Source organism: Eschrichtius robustus, chromosome 4 (genome assembly GCF_028021215.1).
Source record: "Eschrichtius robustus isolate mEscRob2 chromosome 4, mEscRob2.pri, whole genome shotgun sequence".
NCBI lineage: Eukaryota > Metazoa > Chordata > Mammalia > Artiodactyla > Eschrichtiidae > Eschrichtius > Eschrichtius robustus.
In genome coordinates, this window is record NC_090827.1 from 62,181,457 (window position 1) to 62,198,881 (window position 17,425).

Genomic DNA, 17,425 nt, shown 5'->3' on the forward strand with positions numbered 1-17,425 from the left:
AAGAAATGTATTGTTCTGGTAAAAAGCTACAAAACTTCTATGGGGAAATAGTTCATCTAAGATGACTGACAAAGTCAGTAGACCACCCAAATATTTAGTGATAAAACAGTGTTCTTGATTCAAGCCATATTTATTTAATAATACCATGTGCCTGGAAGTCGGAGAGGGCTTTCCCAGGGATGTGAGTTTTAAACTGAGAATTTTTAAAATGGGCATAAAGAAAGATGAAAGAAAATAGCCTTCCAGGCACAGGGGACAAAATGTGCAAATGCTTGAGAAAAGAAAGAGCATGAAAGAAACTGAGAAAAGCTAGAGTTGAGGGGAAGCACAACGTGAGATGAGATATGAGAGTAGATGGTTTGTATGTCATCTTAGCTACAGTAGTATATTTGTTTTTCATTCTAAAAGCAATGAGAAGATGAATGATTTTATTAGCCCAATGATATAATCTGATTTATGCTTCAGAAAATTACTCTGGTTGCAGTGTAGGGAAGAGACTAGAGAAGGCAAGAGTATATCTAGGAAGACTAGTCAGGGGATTAATGCAATAGTCCCAGCAACAGATGGTGAGATCTTGACCTATATCAGTGGTATAGAAATGGAGAGAAACAGACAGATTGAAGAGATATTTAGGAGCAGTACTGGTCTTGGACCCAAAAAAGAGATCCCCTTCTATAAAATCCATTCTTTAGAAGGCCTCCTCCAGCTTCTTCCAGCTATGTTCTGCCCCAGCTATGTTCTGCTTCCAGCTATGCTCTGCTCACAAAACCGAGGGTATGTCTTCCTCCTCTTCTAGACCATGATTCAGGCACCCTAACCCTGGAACTCCCAGTCCAAACAGCTCTGAACCTCTTCTAGGGCCAGAGAGTTCCCTTACATGAGTATATCTTTCCATGGGCAGACCATATTATTGATGTATTTACTCCTAGGTCTGAGAAGTGGCCAAGAGGCAGCTTTTGAAGGTGGTATATAATAAGCTGGGATATAATAAGTGGAATTTCCACATGCACATAAATAATGTCCCTTCATACTACAGGATAAAGCCAGGGATAGGCAGAAAAGAGAGGTGGGCCAGGGCTGGGGGGTGGTTCTCTCCAGCACAAAACTCCAAGGAGAAATAATCAGCAGGACTGGATGGATTGAAAATGGTTGGTAAGAAAAGTAGAGGTGTCATGATGATTTCTAGCTTTCTGCCTTGTACAATTCAATGATTGTGGCATGACTCACAGGTCTAAGGAGCACTGGACAAAGACCAGAGCTATGTAGGAATATCATTAGTATGATTTGGACATGTTTGATTTCAGGCATGTTTGAGACATCTAAGAAGAGATGTCAAAGACAAGAAAAAGAAATATAAGGAATCCAAATTGGAAAGTAAGAAGTAAAGCTGTCACAGTTTGCAGACAACAGGATACTATACATAGAAAATCCTTAAAATGCTACCCAAAAACCTACTAGAGCACAACAATCAATTTGGTAAAGTTGCAGAATACAAGATTAATATACAGAAATCTGTTGCATTTCTATACACTAACAATGAACTACCAGAAAGAGAAATTAAGGAAACAATCACATTTACAATTGCATCAAAAAGAATAAAATATCTAGGAATAAACTTACCTAAGGAGGTGAAAGACCTGTGCTTGGAAAACTATAAGACACTGATGAAAGAAACTGAAGATGACACAAACAGATGGAAAGATATACCATGCTCATGGATTGGAAGAATTAATATTGTTAAAATGATCATACTACTCAACACAATCTACAGACAATGCAATGGCAAAATACCAATGGCATTTTTCACAAAACTAGAACAAATAATTTTAAAATTCGTATGGAACCACAAAAGACCCCGAATAGCCAAAACAATCTTGAGAAAGAAGAACAGAGCTGGAGGAATCACACTCTTAGACTTCAGACTATACTACAAAGCTACAGTAATCAAAACAGCATGGTACTGGCACAAAAACAGACACACAGATCAATGAAACAGAGTAGAGAGCCCAGGAATAAACCCATGCACTCATGGTCAATTAATCTATGACAAAGGAGGCAAGAATGTACAGTGGAGAAAAGGCAGTCTCTTCAATAAGTGGTATTGGGAAAACTGAACAGCTGCATGTAAAAGAATGAAATAAGAACATCATCTAACATCGTATACAAAAATAAACTCAAAATTGATTAAAATCTAAATGTAAGACCAGATACTATAAAACTCTTAGAGGAAAACATAGGCAGAACACCCTTTGACATAAATTTTAGCAATATTTTTTTGAATCTGTCTCCTAAGGCAAAGAAAACAGAAGCAAAAATAAAGAAGTGGGCTTAATTAAACTTAAAAGCTTTTGCACAGCAAAGGAAACTATCAACAAAACAAAAAGACAACCTACTGAGTGGGAGAAAATACTTGCAAATGATATGACCAATGAGGGATTAATATCCAAAGTATATAAATAGCTCATACAACTCAATATCAAAAAAAAACCCAATTAAAAAATGGGCAGAATATCTGAATAGACATTTTTCCAAAGAATACATACAGATGGGCAATAGGCACATGAAAAGATGCTCAACATCACCAATCATCAGGGAAATGCAAATCAAAACCACAATGAGATATTACCTCACACCTGTCAGAATAGCTGTCATCAAAAAGACCACAAAAAACAAATGTTGGCAAGAATGTGGAGAAAAGGGAATACTTGTACATTGTTGGCTACGCATTGTTGGGTGCAGCTACTGGAAAACAGTATGGACGTCTTTCAAAAAACTAAAAATAGAACTACCATGATCCAGCAATTCCACTCCTGTGTGTATATCCAATAAAAAAAACCAAAAAACACTAATGTGAAAAGGTACATGCACCCCAATGTTCATAGCAGCATTATTTACAATTGCCAAGATATGGTAGCAACCTAAGAGTCCATCAACAGATGAATTAATAAAGAAGATATGGTATACATATACAATGTAATATTACTCAGCCATAAAAAAAAATTTTGCCATTTGCAGCAACATGGATAGACCTGGAGGGTATTATGCTTAGTGAAATAAGTCAGACAGAGAAAGACAAATACTGTATGCTATCACTTATATGTGTAATCTAAAAAATAAAACAAACTAGTGAATATAACAAAAAAAGAAACTGACAGATATAGAGAACAAACTAACGGTTACCAGTGGCAGGAGGGAAGAGAGGAGGGACAAGATAGGGATAGGGAATTAAGAGGTACAAACTACTATGTGATAAAATAAATAAGCTATAAGGACATATTGTACAGCACAGGGAATATAGTCAATATTTTATAGTAACTATAAATGGAGTACAATTTTTTAAAATTGTGAATCACTATATTGTACACCTGAAACTTGTATAATATTGTAAATCAACTATACCTCAATAAATAAAAAATATTAAAATTAAAAGAACACTGAAAAAAAGAGAGATGTCAAGCAAGATAGTTATAGAGTTTAGAGGGCAGAGGCAAGGCCTAAGCTTGTAATATTATTTGTGAGTCATAAAGCAGTACAAGATTGAGATAGGCTGGGAAGAGAGTAACATGAGACAAGGAGAGGCCCATTATGGAGTGGAAAGATCAAAGATCAAATAACAGATGGCCAGAGAAGAGGAAACAAGTCAAGGCATTGTTATACCAGGGAATGTAAGGGAAGAAAATTTTGCTAAAGAGTTACAAATGTTACTGACAGGGATAGTAAACAAGAATTGAAATAATATCTATTGCAAGAGCATTACCAACGTCCTTAATAGAGCTGTTTGATGGAATGATGAGCCCAAAAACCACACTGGAGTGGCTGGAAAAGTAGATGGGAGGAGAGGAATAAATAACTACAGTATAGATAACTCTTCCAAGAAATCTGGATGTGAAGGGGGGCAATTGGAGAAGGTTGAGGGTGAAAGAAAATTTTCACTGATGAGCATTTAGAAGCCAATGACAAGGGGTTTACTGATTGTGGCTTTTATTTACTCTATAAGGAAGGGATTGCTAAGAGTGAATGACTTGGAATTGAATATTTGAGGGAAATTGAGAAAGTTGAAGTATTCATAAAAAAAAAGAGGGCATGCACTAAACAGAGAGACGTATTACCTGGGGTTAAATTGAAAAGTAAGAAAGTGTATTTGTGGCACTCATCTCCCTCTGCAACCCCCCATTAGGGCTCATGATAAACCCTCTCTCCCATTCCACAGCCCTCTGCACACCTCAAATGCATGTCTTAGATGCACCCCAGCATTACTGTTCTCTTAGGTTCACCAAGCCCCCCACTGGCACCCCACCTCTACTCTGTGTGCCTCCTCTCTAATGGACACCCCGTGCCAAAACTATCATTTCTGAATTTGTAGGCAAATTCAGGTGGGTGTTAAAGATCAACAATCTTAGTAAACTATAACTCCACAAAATCTAGAAGTCTCTCCTTTATCTCAACCCCATGCTCCCAATTTCCTCAGCACTCTATTTCCTCCACAAAACCACACCTAAACTTCTTTGAAACAAAGGCATTTTAGAAGTATTGCTGTTCTGTTGGTTAATTCCTGAGTGGAATCTCAGATAGGAAACCAAGTGAAGAGCAGAACCTGAGGCAGAGGTTCCATGGTTCTTCAACTCTCACCATGTAGGTCCTTTCCCACTAGGATAGAGGTTAATTGACCCTTGTAAATAGCCTGTAAGGCCTGAACTTTGGTGCTTGAACTTTGGAATATCTATTTGGTTGTTCAGAAACTTATTTTTCTTTTTCCTTTTTGGATCATTAAGGTTGTTAGATCAGTGTTTCCTTACAATTGAAATGCTGCAATTTATATCCTACATGCCCAATATAATATATAATAAGGTCTTTGAAGGGATACCCCATGTATTATTATGTTCACTATATGTAACACGTGATCCAGTGCATACTTTGGATATGGAAGCCATTCAAAACTTTCACTGACTGTCAGTTTAACTTGACTGAGCAAGAGTCAATTGCACTCCTGTGGTAAGAGGCCATGAGCAACTTGATATTGATACCGTATGTCCTCCCACATTTTGTGTTTCTCATCGGAATGCAATCTGGGAATTAGTTTGGTTAGAGGGATAACATGGAGGCAAACATGTTAGCAGATGCTGACTTACTTCAATCCTGGCCAACTAAAAAAGCTAACACATTCTTGCCATTAGGCATATGGAGATGTATTTACATAGCCTGATGATATATCCCATTGGTCCAGCAGCCACATTCACTGTCCAGAGTGTTGCTCAATTCTTAACCTGTTGCTGTATGGCTGACACTTCTCTGCACTCCCCACCCAAATCCAAGTCCCAAGCCAATACTAATTCCCATTTATAATCTTTTGTATGCACTTTAGGTGAGTAAATAAAAGGGGTGCTAGAAAAGTTCAAATATGAAACTCTTTCCAACGATTCAACCACCTTGTTACGCAAGACCACCTGTAGAGAACTTGCTCAAGGTCACTTACTACACTGGTGCTATTGCTTCTTCATTAGCCATATTAAACTGATAGCTACAATAACCTAAATCAGTCCATTCAGAGGTTGTTCTTTGATTCATTTTGACTATACCTTAAAATTTTGAGCACATTTCTGGGAAATATCAAATATGGAATGTGTCTGCAAGGATGAGGAGGAGAAGGTATGAGTAATATTCTTTTACTCAGTAGGAAAAATCTGGTGTAGTCAGACATTAATACAGATATCCTTTTTTTAAAATTAAATTTTTTTATAGCAAAAAAAAAATTAGATTGCATTTTATTTTTAATATTCTTTGCTATCCACACACTGGGGTACATCTAACCAACTTGTGCATATGTTGGAGTCTCTCCATCTGTAGCCATGATCATCTAAGAAGGATTTCTATACCCTGTGAACTTGAAATTATTTCCTAATGCCTGATGGCACAATCCAAAATCTATATTAGCTTGCTCCTTATTGCCAAAAGGCTCTACAACCCATCAACTAAAATAAGATACTTATTTTCAACTATCTTTAGAACAGTTTTTCAAACAGGGTCACAAAATAAATTTCGTGCCATGACCAATATTTTTTAGTAAAATAAAATGAACAGAAATGATCAGAGTACATTATATATAGTAGGATAAATATCATCTTGTGAAATGTTTGCTATATATGTCATTAGTTCATTATGTAAAATGCATTTCTTACTACAGTCACTGTCAAAACACTTGGAGATCTATTCCTCCCCTTAAAATCCACTTGACATAAGCTCAGTATGTATGTTCAAAATCAATTTGTCATCTTCCCACCACAACCCTCATTTAATTTTCTTCCAAATTTACCCATTTGACTTATTATTCCCTAATTCTCCATGGCACTCATTTTTATAACCTTATAGTAATTTTAACACCTCCTTCTCCTCAACCTCAAGTATCCAATCTGTCCCTAGTTTTGATCCATTCTTTAAAATCTCACATTTATCCTTATCCCCCCAAACCCTGACACAACTCTGGTGCAGGCTCTCACCAAATCATGCCTGAGTTATTATAATAAACTCTTAATTAATGTTCATACATGGAGTCCTTATATGCTCTGATTAATCCTAAAACTTTTCTCTCCTTAAAGTCTTTTAATGTTTCCCCATTACATTTTAAATAAATTCCAGGCTCCTTACCCTGGTATTCAAAATGTTCAGGAATCTGATTCCACTAGTTTATAACATCCGTGAAAGCGGAGGCTTTATCTTTCTCCATCACTGCAGTATCCCTAGTGGATAGCACATGATTGGCACATAACATGTGTTCAATAATATTTGTTAAATGGATGAGTAAATGAGTGAACAAATAAAAGAAGGATCTCTGTAGCATAATCTTTTATTTCTCTTTCACATATAAGTTCCCCTATTAAGACAGTAATATTCAGTGTAACATTTTTTGCAACCCTATAAAATATATAACACCATCATGGGTGAGAAGATTGTGCAAGGTGCTGCAAGGTCATCTTCATCTTACCCAGCATACCAAGCTCATTTCCAGACCAGGTCTCTGTTTATTAGGCAGTCTCCCACCATGATGACTTTCCTCTGCTTTCTATTTATATAAATCCTCCTCCTCTTCAGAGCACACCTCAGAACTTTCTCTCCCCCAGTCTTACAGTCTTCTCACTCTCTTCTGATAATTTCTATTACTTTTATTAGTTCTTAGTCATACCTCTTGAATTTTATGGTTTTATTAAATTGCAATTGTTTTATAAGAGTAAAGATTTGTCCTATTTATTGTATTCTCCACAAAATCTCAGTCCAGTACTAGACACCTAGTAGAGAGTTGTTAAACCCATAAATTAAATTTAATTAGTAAAAATGTGCAAAGTGATTGTATTGTGGAAAAAAACTAAGGAATGTTATTAAATATCCATCTCTAGCAAATTTAAGAGACACACAAGTAATCACATACATTCCTGGCATGTAGTATTTATGAGTATTCATTCACAAATGTTTGTTGAGTGAATGAATGAGTAAAAAAACAGATAAACAGTTTCTAGTCTAGTGTCCATAAACTCTTTGATATCCATGAAAGCCTAATGAAAGTCCATAGGCCTATTGTCAATATTGCAAATAATAATAGAAATTTTGTGTTTACTCACGATGAGACTTCAAATACTAACTAAAATCTCAAGTGCCTTTACATTAGATTAGAGGTATATCAACTGTACTGAAGCACTGCTGAGTGTGTCAGGAGAAAAATGCAGCAGTTTATTTAACAAACATTTATAAAGTGCCTACAATGTGCCAATGTTGTAGCAGTGCTCAGATGAGCTCATTCCCTCCTCAGAAGAACCCTATAAGGGCAACACTGTTATTATCTCTATTTTACAAATGAAGAAACTGAGATTGAGTTAAAGTAACTGAGGTTAAGTAACTTGCCCAAAGTCCACAGTTAGTGAGCAACAGAGCAAGAATTATGAACTCATGCAGCATGGGGTCAGGAGGGTATAGATCTAATCTATGTATAGATCTAATCAATGGTGGCTTTCCAAAATTTAGAGCAGTTGTTCTCCACTGATAGTCCCTAAAATCTTTCATTATATATGCAAAGCTACATCCATTGCTATGGCAGTAGAAATATTTTTCCTTGAGTTTGAGCTGCAGAAGTTGGCATGAGGATCTACCCTTTGTGTTTTATGCTTTATTCTTTGTTCTCCTAAAATAAGGTCTCTGTCATAGAGGCCTTGTTTTTTACCTTTCCTGTAACAATCCCAGTGGCTGCAGCAGCAAGATAGGCAGTTGGTAGAGGTGGCAGTGCAAGATAAAGAGGAAAACAGACACTGGCAACCACATTGGAAATTAGACAGTAAAGTATCCATGAATATTTCAAATTTCAGATAATCTGGCAATAAATTAAAGCTAGAATCTACTCTTTCATATTATTTTACTTTACTATGTTAAAAACAGGCATACAAATCTTTATCTTAAAATATTTTAATTCGTATTCTTTTCAATCATTGCTTTTCCACTTCTAGAAGACCTGTAGAAAGAATACTCTTTCATAACTCTGAAAGCAAAGCCCTTCTAAGCCACAAAGTCTTGCTCATCCTAGGAAGATTAGATATGAGGTTGTTTTCAGTTTAGTTGTACTAACGATTGCCTTTCAAGCCCAGTAGGTTAGATAAGACATCTGTGGAATTTGTTTGGAGACAAATGGGTGCTCAGATACAAAACTGCTGGATTATGCAGAGGCAGGGTGGACTGGAATGATAAATGCAAATGCAAGCCATGTAAAGGTGGCAACCAGAAAAAACAAGGTATTCATGGTAACGCACATCCTTTCAGTAATAATTATTTGGGAGTTTTCTGGATGAGATAATACAGGCACTGCATAGAACTGTTACTGCACATATTTTTCTCTTTGTTATTCATTCATTCAGTTCATTCAAATGAATATCTAGTGTCTGCTATATTTCCCACCTATTTCTAGTGTCTATGCCAGGTACTGTATGAGGCATTATCATGTGTTGATTAAGAGCAGACTTGGGAACAGACTTCCCAAGTTTAAATGCCAGCCCCACTACTGGCTATGTGGAATTGGGCAAGTTACTCCAACTCTCCGTGCCTTGATTTTTTCTCCTCCAAATTGGGGTAATGTTAATTCATGGGATCACTATGAGGATTAAATTAGTTAATGCATGTCAAGTGTAAACAGTGCCTGGCACATATTGGCACTCAGTGCATTTTAGGAAAAGCAGGTTGGAACCAGCACAGGCTCTTACCTTGAGCGTGTTCAAATGAACTTGCACCTATAGACATACATGCAAGAGCACTTTAAGAAGGCAAAACAGCATATGGCTAACTGTAGACTGGCCTTTAGAGACTCTGAAATTGTCCACATACGAAAGGTCACAGAAAGTTCTGTAGAGCAGGGTGGTCAGAAGTGTGACTTAATCTAGGTCTTAGAGTATGGGTTCAACCTGGACATTTTGTTATCCTCATTATTCAGACCAATACAGTTTTAAGAGACTAAAGCAAAATCTTAGGACTAGAAAAGTCCTTATAGGTAATTGGTTCCATGTCTTTTGTTTTACAGAAAACAATATAAAGGCCAGTTAGCCAGCTCATCAACAAATTTGTTGATGACCTACTATGTGCCAGCCTCTACTCTAGGGGCTGGAGATTCACCATTGAGCAAAACACACATATTCCTTGACCTCAAGGAGCTTACATTCCAGTAGAAAAGACAGCAAGTAAACAAGTAAATAAATAAATAGCTAATTCTATGTACTGATAAGTTGAAGATAATAAAATCAGTTTCTGAGAGAGAAAGTGATTAGTGAAGGGCTATGGTTTTTCCAAAGGATGTCAGAGAAGACTTGTCTGAGGAGGTGACCTTTCAGTTGAGATCTGAATGATGACAACGAGACGGGCATGGTGAGATTAGGGCTGGGGGCAAGGGGCATTCAAAGTAAAAGACACCGTAAGTGAAAAGGCCCTAAGAGGGGACAAAAAGTAGGCCAGGATAGCTATAGTGCAGTGAACAAGGAGAGAGTAGGAGGAGATGAGGTCCAGAAAGAGGCAGAAGCTGACACTCTAGACCTCAGTAAGGAGCCTGAACTTTATTCTGGTGGTTGTTCAAAGTCATAGGTCAATTCTTAAGCAGCAGCATGACAAGATCTAATCTAAGCTTTAGAAAGATCGCTGTCTAGATGTAATAGACCACACTGGGCAAGAGTGGAGGTAGGGAAACCAGCAGGCTTGACAGTAGCCCAGCAAGAGATGATGGTGGTTTAGGTTAGGATTATAGCAAAGGAAATGGTGACCAGTGGTCAGATTCTGAATACATTTGGGGAGTAGAGCTACCAGTTCTTACTGATAAATTGGATGTGAGGTGTGAGGGGAAAAAAAGACCCCATGACTTGTAGGTTTTGACCTCAAGAACTGAAGAATGCTGGAGCCATTTGTGGAGATGGGGAGGGTTTGGGGGACAGATCGGGGAGAAGAAGGTGGGAGAAGACATACAGGTTTAAGGAAGGTAATTGATAGTTCTGTTTGGCCTTGTTAAGTTTGAAATATCCGTTAGACATCCTGGTAGAAATGTCACCAACAGTACTTAATAGAGCTAAATATATGGTGAGAATTCATTAATTGCTGATAGATTATACATATATGTGACAATCAAAACCAGGTTTACCTTGATAGAAAAGATAATAAATTTCTACTTTTACTTATCTGCAGTCCCACTGAGTTGCAAATGGATATTTCTGTGCAATATCACTTGGTTATTCTCATGAACAATTATTGGTTAGTCACATACACTCTCTGATTTAATGACACAATATCTACCTTGGTGACCATACCTATATATCTTGACCCTACAATTTGAATATTCTTGTGCAAATAATGAGATAGATTTACAGTTGTATTTAATTTGGACAAATAATTAATTCAAAATCTTTCTTGAGAATATACATTGTATTAGAAACAATATTGGTGCTTTATGATATGCACAAAAATATCAATATGCACAGTAATTTCTCCCAAGGATTTTACAAATTAAAAAGCCAAGTTAAGCCAAAAAAAAATCTATAATATAAGGCATTCAGCCATGAGTGCTAAATAAAGATACGAGCAAAAAGCACTTCTATTCATTCATAGTACTTTAAAATTTTAATATATAGAACTATCCTACCCCTTAAACTTTAGAATCATCTCTGACCATAGTGAATTTCTTTTGCATACAAAAATCATCCTGTAGAAATCCTTCAATATATTAAAGAATGAATTCATTTAAAGATTTTTTAAATTATAACATCAGGCCATTCATCACGTTGAAGGCCAATGACCTGATGTTTATACTTTAATCCTTTGCCGCAGATAATTTGCAAAACCCAGGCAGACAGCAAATACTTTACAACTCTGATCAACAAAGAGTGAACTATGTCCATGGAAAAGTATACTCTGGGCAAATGAATTACAGAAAGTCCACACAAAGAAATGACCTCCAGGGAGTAGCCTAGCTTTGGGGAGAAGGAGAAATGCTGAGTCCAGCATCTGTGTTATCAATCAGGGAAATCTCACCTGGTAGAGATTCAACAAACAAGTCCCATCATTCTATAATGTGAGTGACAGCTAACAGCTCTGAAAAGCTCCAATGGTAAATACAATAAAACAATCATTAACTTAGATATGACAGTGATATAATTTGGGGAAATATTTTAAAATATTTGTTATGTCTCACATGTTCTGCCAAGCCTCCTTAACACACAAGTGAAGAGGCATTTGTAAGGGACAACACGGTGAAGTAAAACTAGGGATTATAATATCAGTTTTCTACAATACCTCACATCACTTTACCTCTTCCAATATGAAAAGTCTTAAAAATATGGCAGTGGGTGCCATACTACACACAAATTAGTGAAATGATCCCAGAGACATTAAACTTAGTTTGTAGAAGTTCTTTCTCCCTCTGACCTGCTGTCAAAACCTCATGATGTACAAGGAGAACACAGAGCTCTTATATGACACTCCTATGTTCAGAGAGAAGCGACTAAGCCCACAGACTGCCTGGGTGTGATCATCCCTCTCCCATTTACTAGTTTTTGCCATTGGACAAGTTACTTCTTTATGCCTCAATTTCCTCAACTATAAATTAGGGATGTGAGTTTGTTTTAAAGGATTCAGTGATTTAATACATGTAAAGTGCCTAGAAAGTACCAGGCACATAGCAAGTACTCAATAAATGTTGGCTATTATTACTATGGCTTTTATTATTGCTATTATATGTTGTAAATACACAAGTACATGTATATGTGGAAATTATAGTGTCCAAAAAAAAAAACAAACAAATAAGCAAACAAATGGGAGTGAAGAGTCCAAGATATTTAGCAAACAGGATATGCTTTAGGTGGAGAGAGAGAAAGAATACACACAGCTACTCACATATATCTTATTCATTACTGATGTCTGCCGAGGTGATTCTAGGAAATATTTGCAAGGCTAACCTACACAATCCTTGTAAAGAACCTTTACATTTTCCCTGTTTCAAAGTCTTAATACAGTTAAAAGCAGCCAAGATTAATCTGGAATCCCTAAGGGGGAAAAAATAAAAAAACGCTAGAAAATGTTTATTTTATTTCATTTTAGGTATACATGTTACATGCCTAGAATAGTACCAGGCACCTAGCAGAATCCTGATATAGGATGAGTGTTAAAACAGGAGTCAGAGTCAGTTCTGAACTCTGCCACTAACAGGCTGTGATCTTGAAGTGAATTACTTTCCTGTCTCAATTTTACAGCTAAAAATGCAAGAGATAATAGTTACTATGTATTATTCATAAGTTTCCTCTGGTCTTCAGCACTTAAAAACTTCCCATTTAAAATTTTTTTAAATGAATTAAGTCTCACTATTAAATAGTCCTACTTTATCATTCTCCAAAACATCACAGGAGAGATTTCTCTAAAGATCCTTACCTTCTATCTTCATTTGACAAACAAACAAACAAAAAATGCCTCAGGATGCCCTTATTTTATACGAAAATTCCCAAAATTTGGGGGGTTGATACTACTATCACTGGATATTTACCAAATACAAACTGAAGATGACATGTCCCCATAAAATAAAATATCAGTACCTATGTGGTGGGATAGCATTTGATCTAGTAAATTCTCCTCCTTTTTTCAGAAAATGTTGATTTTTGTCATAAGTAGTTAGGATATTCTGTGCTAAATGCTTTAGAGGAGGGATGCAAAAGGATGAAAAGCATGGACAAAGAGTTCTCTTTAATGTTGGCTTCTAAAACTTAAGCTCTTAGAGGAGCTGAAAGTATTACTGAAGTAGACAAAATGTTTGGGGGAAGTACTTGGGGAAGAGCAAAGGACATGAGAAGAGACAAGAAATAATCTATCAGGCTGGGGAGAGGAGACAGACATGGAGGGAAGTAATACGAATATGGTCCCTGGCAAACATCATATGATATCACTTATATGTGGAACCTAAAATATGATACAAATGAAGTTATTTACAAAACAGAAACAGGCTCACAAACATAGAAAACAAACTTATGGTTATCAAAGGGGAAGGGGAGAGGGGATAAATTAGGAGTTTGGGATTAACAGATACAAACTACTATGTATAAAATAGATAAACAACAAGGTCCTACTGTATAGCACAGGAAATTATATTCAATATCTTGTAATAAACCGTAATGGAGAAGAATATGAAAAGGAATATATATACGCATATATATGTACATATATCACTGAATCACTTTGTTGTACACCAGAAACTAACACAACATTGTAAATCAGCTATACTTCAATTAAAAAAGAAAGAAAGAATATGGTCCCTCAAAGTCAGAGAGAAAGGTTTGTCTTAAAGGCTCTCTTTTTCTCCAAGAGTGTAGGAAAGCTATAGAAAAATTAGTATCTTGAGAGAAAGACAGACCCTGTATTCTATTCAGGAAGGGTTTGGGAGAGAGTAAGACCCCAGAGAGGAAATAACTGTGGAACGTGTCTTAAGCAACCCCAAAGTGATGGAGATGAAAAGTACTCCACTTGAGCAGGTTCAAAATGGAAATAAATTTGACTTAGAAGAAATTAAGGAAAGTTACATTCTTACACAGCTGCTTTACTTACAAATGCACACATGTATTTAAGTAAATTAAAACTAATTTTTCTTTGAAAATTGATCTATATCTCCACAAATTTTTAGCAAATGTCAGGGGTATCACAAACGCATTATACATCTAAGAACCTAAAGTAACATGTATAATTTTAAAAATCACTTAAATAGATTAATTATTCAGGTTCATTTCTGCTATTATTTATAAATCATATAATTTTATGAAAATAAGTTATATTACAAAGATTTTCAGAAGAAACTGGATGTAAGTGCCATGTTCAAAAGGTCATTCATTTTGGTTAAATTATCAATATCTCTAAATACACATTTTTTCAATATATAGTCACAATATTGCATATAATTGCACATATTCAATATCTACACATACAATTTTTCAATAGCTTCTACTAGTTATTTTCTTTAAACAATGGGAGTCAGATTTCTGATTCAATCTGATGACCTACATGTCTGTTTGCTACATGTCTTTCTGTTTTTGTCACTGTTAAGTATCAATATATTCATAGAATTTAATCATATACCCTAGTAGGGATTTTTAGAGAAAACTTTAGCTAATTTTGAAATATATTAAGCATTCATTGTTTTAGTCAATCATTCCACAAATATTTACTGCATGCCTGCAGAGTACCAGGAATTATGCTAAGGTATAAACAAAACACCTTGTTCCCAATACACCACTGTTGAATAAAGTCGGTAATAAATATTTTCAACATGTAGTTTTTAACACGTTTTCATAAAATCCAGTGTGTGAGGGGAGACTATAGTGACGTGATTACACTACTAGAATTCTGTAGTTTACAAAAATCTTGGGACATTAGAAATGCTAGTGAAATTTCATTAATTTGAAAAATCCGCAGGAATAGCTGCTTAATTTACCTTTTCAATTACATATCTTACATGAAATTGAAATGAAACAAAAACTGATCCTCTCATATTCCATTTGATTTACATTATTCATCCATTTTAATATGCCATTATTTATAGACATGATTTAACAATTTAGTAATAACTTTTCAGAGGAGAGGAAAGAAGAAAAAAAGAAAGGACCATTAAAAAACACATATCATACACTACCAAATGTAAAATAGATAGCTAGTGGGAAGCAGCCACATAGCACAGGGAGATCAGATCAGTGCTTTGTGAAAACCTAGAGGGGTGGGATAGGGAGGGTGGGAGGGAGACGCAAGAGGGAGGAGATATGGGGATATATGTATATGTATAGCTGATTCACTTTGTTATAAAGCAGAAATTAACACACACAAATTAAGTAAAGCAATTATACTTCAATAAAGATGTTAAAAAAAACCCCACACATATCAGTTCCAAGATGCTCCCTAATTTTAGAAATGTTACAACAATAAAACAAGTAATCATCTTAGATTAGGAAACTAAGGCATTTTAAAGGCCATTTTTGAAGTTAGAATCTTATTTCCATTCAACAGGATTTTTTGTACTACTCAGAGTGCAGAATACAAATTTAAATGGACTGTTCCTTGAAAATTAATAGACTTAACTTTTGTCAAGGAAATATCTAACAATATAGGAAGTGTCACTGCTTCAAATAACAAATTTATTTCAACCTATCAATTGCTATCAGAGTTGGTCAGCTGATTTTAATACCTAAGAGGTCACACATACCACCTCATACACTCTTACCAATTCTGAATATACATCAAATTCATAGATCATTGTAGTATTTGATGTTCTGGTCTCAATTTCTAAAATTTAAGAAATTTTTATAATAAATTGTAGCAAATTTTATGTTTATAAGCACATACACGATAGCAAATTTGCTACACCAACAGAGAAATTACAGAGCTAATGAATTCACACGTTTAAACAGAATTTAATTTAATTTTATTCAAATTAACACAAAAGATGGTATTCTGGGTGCTGGGAAAAATCAACCAAGAGGTATGTGATATCAGTCAAATAATTAGAGAATCAATCAAAGTAGAAAAGTATATCAGACCTGATTCATCAAACCTAGTCACAATGACCCTTCCATGTTAAATATCCTTTTAAAGATAAAAATTATATGAGAGAACATATAGTATATCCTTAAAACTGTCTTAACTCTGAATTTGCTAATATCACAGTAATGAGTTACTGGACAAAGAAACTAGAAACCCAAAAAGCAATATTGAAATATATATGGGGCTGGCTAGACCTTTTAGGTGATAGGCTGGCATATAGTAAATGCACAACAAATATTTGACTTATTCAGTGAATAAAAGAATAAGTGAGTGACTCACTCAACATCCCAACACCCTCAATTAAAATGTATGTCTCAGCACAAGTATAAACTTGTACATGCAAAGGACCTTCAGAGTTGTTTGAAAGTAATCAAAACTGTGAATGTTAAATCTGCAATTTCTAAATATCTATCATTACAGATATGTATTAAATTTAGGAGTGACATAACTGAGAACTAAAATATTGCCTGCCAAATCAGTAAACAAAGGATGTTGCAGCCATCAAGCCACTATATTACAGCCTCCTGGGGGTGAGCCCTGAAGGAAGTCAGGATGGAGACAAACAGGGCTGTCCACTGCCAAGCCCATCTAGCAGTCAGCTGCTACAGCCACCACCAACGATGCACCTGAGGGAACTCGGGATACTGGCCCAGATAGCCGAGGTGCCTATCAAAGGAATTATTTCAATGAGCCGAGACTCTTGCATCTTCCCATACATAGAAAAGCACTAAATTCTTTAACTCGAGATATCTGGTTTTCTTTTATTAACAGTAATATTTTGATGTTCCACCTACCTGGCTCTTGTTGCAAAAACTCCTATTTATCCTGGCTCCCCCCTTGTCTCTTCGGAGCAGTCTCTCAGAGTTATCTGAGATGCTGTGTCCCAGGCTTAAGATCTCAGATTTGTCCACTGAATAAAATATAACTCTCAACTTTAAGTTGTGCATTATGTTTTAAGTCGACATAACAGTAAATTCATTATCTGAGGGTCAACAAGAGACTCAATTGCCTCCAGAAAAGAACTAACATAAATCAAAATCTCAGGGAAAAAAATACTTTTATAGAAATGCTCGTTATAAGTAATAGCTCTCCCTTAATACAACACCACCATTACTGCCTATCCCCCAGTGTGGCACACAAGGTTTTGCATGGTAAATTGAATTATATTGAATTAGTTAATTTACACACTTAGAAGTTTTCATGGTGAAGCAAGCATTGCAATAAAATTACTTTTTCTAGTGTTGTATCTAATAGAGTGAGAATATTCTGTTTTATAGATATTGCTATAAATTGAGACTTTGATAACATGTATTCCTGTTGCAAAATGCCTTGGACTGCTACTGCTCTATCCTCA